The sequence below is a fragment of the Python bivittatus genome, unplaced genomic scaffold (assembly GCF_059951505.1).
Source record: "Python bivittatus isolate LINGU-HERP-01145 unplaced genomic scaffold, Pbiv_v1 ctg000120_np1212, whole genome shotgun sequence".
Classification (NCBI taxonomy): domain Eukaryota; kingdom Metazoa; phylum Chordata; class Lepidosauria; order Squamata; family Pythonidae; genus Python; species Python bivittatus.
The window spans coordinates 3,811,284-3,817,706 of NW_028277037.1; positions in this window are offsets into that span (position 1 = coordinate 3,811,284).

Sequence of the window (6,423 nt, forward strand, 5' to 3'; positions counted from 1 at the left end):
GTTGGAAGACCTACAGGGCCAGGTTGGCGGCACATCATCCTGGAGAAGGTATACCGATGTGGTTGCTAAAAACTGACATTGACTTGATGGCACATAATCAATCAATCAATCAATCAATCAATCAAATGATATCATTTGATATCAGTATCAAAGTACAGTATCAAAATAAGATTTAAAATTTACAAGACAATAAGACTACTACAATAAAGTACTGCTGTTCTTGGTTTGAGTGGATGTGTTTGAGTTTTAAATGGTTAAATGTTTTTAACTTATCAGTAGTTAAACTTGTTTTGTATTGTTATTTTACTCTATTGTTAAATATGTTTCAAAATATAATTCACAGTGTAGAAAGCAATATGCAAACTGAAACAAATTTTCAGTTGAAGTTTGAAATACCTAAGCCAGAAATAAATGCAATATTCATCAGCTATGTATCACAAAAATAAAGGATAATATAATGCAACTCATGTGTTAACCCAAATTCTACCAATTACTTAGATGGAGTTCAGAAAACACCAGAATGATTCACAAGTTCACAGTACAAAAGACTCTGTTCTAAAACATTTTATTTTTTATTGACAGATTCTATTAATCCCCATCTTTTTACTCTAGTACTTAATTCTTTTATTCTCTAATTCTTTCCACTGAAAGAATTAGAATAACTGACCTTGCTTTTCCAATTGAAGAACAGCAGAAATACCACTGAATGAGGGCAATGGAGAGATGCAGATGTCTACATGCTTCCAGGCAAAATTAATCCAAAAATTGAGTTGATCTTCTGTCTAAGTCAGGGTTCTTCAAAGTGGTAAGTATTGACCCCCAAGGGTTGATGGGACTATTGTTGTTATTATCCTTCATAGTATTATTAGTTAAAGTAGTATTTATTAAATTATTTCATATAATAAATGTTTGGGGATCAATGAATAATCTGAAACTTCATGAAGGGGTCAATGAGCTGAAGAGTTTGAGCATCTCTGGTCTAAGTAATAATGGATCAACCAAGGAGGAAAACCATGACAATAAGTCTTTGCTAATATTTCACCATCAATTTCTTGGAACTTTTTGATATAGTGGAAAGCTGAGTGTAAATGTTTAAATAAATAAATAAAAGCCCCGAAGGCTTTAGCAAAACACTCTCAAAATGGGCTGAAATTGCTCTAAAGCTGGAAAACAGCCATTTTCAAAATCAGTATGGATACATTCATCCATCCTTAAATAGCAGTGGTTTCAGGTCGCATACAGGGCCTTAAGAGTGAGTGAGTGATGAGTGAGTATGTTAGTTATGATAAATATCCCACTGATTTCAGAATGTCTGAATCTAATCCTGTGGAATAACTGAAGTCCTGGTTTGAAAGGCTGTCATGGCAAGAAGTCCACATGCTTTGGAGTACAGTCCCCAGAATTTCTGACCATTGGTCCTGCTGATGAGGGTAAATGGAGACTGTAGTTCAATATATCTGGAAGGGTCTAGGCTGCTGTTCCTATGCTAAACCAAGAGAGAGTGAAATTGAGGGCTCCAGTAACCCTAGCATTTACTGCATTATATGATATGTACCCAAAAGGTTTTCATTTCAAATGATCAAGTCTATTTTGAAGAGGAAGAGCTGTAAGCATACTTCTTGGATGGATGGATGGATGGATGGATGGATGGATGGATGGATGGATGGATGGATGGATGATTTAGTTAAAAGATTTATATAGCTGTCCATCTTATGCAACATAACCCTGGGTGGCTCACAAACAAATAACTCTGAAACAGCTAGTTACAGATGCTTGGTATGGTAGTCATTAATTTATTCCCAAGCCACAATCTGCCTTCTTAAAAATTTCCACAAGCATGCTGTAATTATCTCTCTCATTGCTCACTGCAGGCACCTTAGGACTACCTAACCTGGAACACATCTTTTGAATAGAGAGCCATACAGTTGATAACAAAAAAAAGTGTTTTCTAGTTAAATAATAAATAATAAATAGACATCCCTGGGAGAAAAACTGGATTTATAAATTGACCATACAGACATTTCCCAGAGGCAATCATTAAGATTTATTTCAATGCTTCCTAGTATTCCTGGAAATTGATTTTTCAGAAATTAAATGCAAAGTATAGAAAGAAAGTGTTGATTGTAGTCATTCAAGAAACATGCATTCAAAAGAGCCAGTATCAACCTAAATAAATTGCTGCAGGGGGAAATGTGCTTGGAATATTTCTTATGTTTGTAGTAAGGGTATGTATGTAGCATGTGAGCTTTGATTGTACTACCACGGCCACCATCTTGACTTTTTTGACCACTCCCCATGGACACCCCTGGTGTGCAGCCAGCCTTTCCCTGTCTTTTAAAGTTGCGGAGGACAGATGTTTCCTATTATCATAGGAAAAGACCCAGCTGCTTTAAAAAAAGTGCAGACCAATTCTACCTTGGCATTCCCAGATGTTCCAAAGCACTTTCTCCAAATTATTTGCAAAGTGTTGCATAGCCCTATATAGTAGGGTATATGCACAACATACATTAACCCTGGTTCCAACTTTTTTTCTCCTTTTCCTGCTCTCTTGGAACAATCTTTGGTGTTGAGCCATTTTGGCATATCTGAAGCGATCTGATTCAGGAAATAGGGTTGATCGTATATATATTAAAAATCCATGGTAATAATATCTTAGTTGCTTGCTTATTATCTAGAGCAGGGAACTCTTTTGGGGCTGGGGACACAGGTAGACCCCAGAGTGGCCACAGACACAATTCTCATAAGCTTGTGGGGTTGGCTATTCACAAAACATTCCCTTGTTAAAAAAAGATAAAATTCTCCTTAATATCACATATATGTTCACACACCCAAGCTTTTTGTTGTTGTTTTCTTTGTTCTCTATGCACTTCTTTCAATTTAAAAAAGCAAATAAAGCATAATAAAGAAAGGATGGACCATTTAACTGGGCAGGAGCACTGATGTTTCATCAGCATTTCTTCAGTCCATGTTTAGTATCAAACATTATTTTAGGGCTTGAATAGTTTCCTTGGAGTTCAGCTCCAAAGGTTTTAACCACAAGCAGAAGGTACCGCGTAGAGCCCAGCTTTAATGTCTGACAAAGAACAGGTAGGCCTAATTTACCAATTTCTCAAGGTTAGGCTTATCTATCTTGGGAGACATATGTCCAGATAATATGTCACCAGACCTATTACAAATAGCAGCCTTGTTCTCTGACACTCTCAGGGTTTTTTGAGACACAAAATATGCAGTCCCAGGAAGAAATATGAAGTTCTCAGAGAATGTCCGTGATATCAAATTTAACTGACACAAAACTGAAATAATTTGAATTCCAAACTTTGGCAAAGTTATATCAATTTCTCCCCATTCTCACTGCATAGACCATTTGCCAGACTTCACTGTGATACTCCACTGAATATTTCCCCATATGTCTAGAGCAGCGTTTCTCAACCTCAACGAATTTAAGATGTGTGGACTTAACTCCCAGAATTCCCCAGCCAATGTGGGAATTCTGGGAGCTGAAGTCCCCACATCTTAAAGTTGTTGAGGTTGAGAAACACCATTCTAGAGGAAGGGAAGGACCTAACCTCAATAGGAGAATCTCTTTCTTGCATACGGAAAGTCCCAAATTTAATCCTTGGCCTCTCTGTGGGAAAAAAAATTGATCTGAAATTATGGAGGGTTGCTGCTAATGAATCAGATGGACGAGGTAACTTCTCATGTTCTTATTCTACAACATGGTACCCATTCAGTGACAACTAATGGAAAACTGGCAGATTTATGAAAACAGGTGCTGCAAAAAATAGCTAATAAGATGGCTGCACTGTGCTGGTTTCAGAGAGTATGATATTAAGTAATTAACTATGCAAGAACAATAGGTGGGCATGTTATAGCAGTATTATTATTTATTTATTTATTAAATTTTTCAACCGCCCATCTCCCCCCAATGGGGGAACTCTGGGTGATTCACAACAAACATTAGAACATAAAATATATAAACACATAAAACCTTAATTTAAAACATTACTAAAAAGAAGAAGGAGAGACCAAGAGGATGAAAAATCTGAGGCTGAAGGCAGAAGGCCTCTATGGGGCTAGCCATCCCCATGCTTGAGGTATTCTCACCCCACCGCAGGCCAGGTGGCAGAACCAGGTCTTCAAAGCCTTATGGAAGGCCAGGAGTATGCACTATGCATGCAAATTACAATCACTTTATTGGGTAAATTTTGAATATATCCTACTCTACAGCTTTCCCTCCCCCCAAATTCCCATATGTGCCTATGAAAAGCAGAAAGCAAAACAGGCAGGGGTCCTTTCTTGCCCCAACTTTCCTTGAACACCATGGAGGTCTGTGGCCATATTCAACATTTCAAGATGTTCTCCTTTGGAAGCTACCATAGTTCTCACCCACATTCCTGTCCAACATCAAATGATTATCAGATAATCCTGTTTGATATCATGGGTTATGTTCCTCTTAGGGCTTTGTTCTACAGGGAAAGAACTGCATGGTGTTGTGTACAGTGGTGGGGACCATTTTATCTCCCATAGATCACCAAGGCAAAACAAATGGTTGCTATGAGACCCTAGTTGTGCCTCCAAGACTCTTTCACGTACGTGATGCTGAAGATTTGCTGCAGGGACTGAAGAAATATGAACCTCAGGACTTTTCACCATGTCCTTGCTTTACAGAGCCCAGGAGGGCAATGATGTATAATCATTGATTGATTGCGTGCTTGAAAAGGATGCAATAAGGAGCAAATGCTCAAACAACGGATAGAAGATGGGCAGACAATCTTACTCTTCACCAAATCACAGGATGGTTCCACAGGCACCTTTCTTCATTTATGACTGCCCCTTCAAGTCATGTCTTCCATGAGGGCGAGGAAGGGGAGAACATTCACTTTCTCCCTCCCACATATGTCCCAGATAGAAATGACAAGTTATGGAATCTAAGAGCTGTGCTGGATCACACCAAAAGAGTAGATATCTGCAGGACAGAAGCACGTTAACACTTTTCCATTCAGGTCTTTTAGTAAATGACAAGAGGATATGTATTGCTTGCAATACTACAAATAAAGCACCACCATTGTGACTAGTAGCCATTTACACTCCTAACCTCCACGTCATTCAAAGCAGAGACCTTCTTCCATATGTTGCTGCCCCTGCCACAAGTTATTTATTGACTTTATCTGTCCTAAAACTCCAATTTTTGTTCTGAGAAAAGAGGAAACATTTATCCCAATTTTTCTCTTTATGAACTTCTACATGTGTCCTTCCTTCCTTCCTTCTTTTTTTTAAGCAAAAAAAGTATTTCTTAATAATCCTCTATATAAAATGTACTTTTTATAGTAGCGGCACACTGAGGCCAGATTTGGAGGTATGTTTTAGATCACTATCTTGGTGAAATATTCAATATCTCTTCAGCTTCAGTTTCTTCATTGACTGTGAAACATTATCTGGAAAACCAAGATAAATCTTTGCTAGATCTACCCTCCAGCCGGTCAGATCTGGAAGACAGAACTTACAAAGCACAAATGACCCATTGAAAGGTTTAGCTGACATTGGTGCAGCTGTCCACAAATCCACAATACAGCATTGCTTGTATAACAGTGATCGGAGTGGGAGAGTTGTCAGAAGGAAACCCTGTCTCTGACCTCAGACAAAAGTCATCACTTAAACTATGCTGTATAAAACCTTAATAACCCTAAACGTTTGGAACAAAATGCTTTGGAGTGATGAAACAAAAATTGAACTGTATAGCCACCAGCACAAAAGTGAATTTGGAGATAAAAGGATGAAGCTTTTTTTTAAAAAACACTTTGTCAGCCATTAAGGTAGCTCTCTTATGGTTTTGAGTTGTGCAGCAGCCAGTGGAACAGAAAATATTGTGCAGGTGAAAAGAAGAATGGGTTCCACTAAATACCAACGCTCCCTAGAAGCTAATGTCCCACAGTCTGTGAAGAAATTGAAGCTGAAAAAAGGTTAGAACTTGAAATACACCTCTACATCAACCAAGTACTTACAAGAAAGAAAGAGAAGGGGATTAGAATGACCTTCACAGCCTCCAGACTTGAATATTATTGAAAATCTGTAAGAAGATCTCAAACATGCAATTTCTGCAAGGAGATCTGAGAATAATTTTCAGTCAGAAGAGTTCTGCAAGGAAGAGTGGGAAAAATGCCAAAAGTAAGAATGGGAAGATTCTTAGCTAGTTACTGAAAACATTTGAAAGAGATTATGTCTGCCAAAGGAGACATGTTAGAAAGTAGTGACTGAAAAGATGACCAAACCTTTTCATCTGCCATATTCATATTTTCTTATTTTGAATCGTTGTAACTGCACTTACATTGCAGTATGCACTCCAATTTGCAAAAAGATGTTGTGATTTAACTTTGTACCATGCAGAGGTTGTGCCAGCCTCCCTTCACTTAGTGATTCACTAAA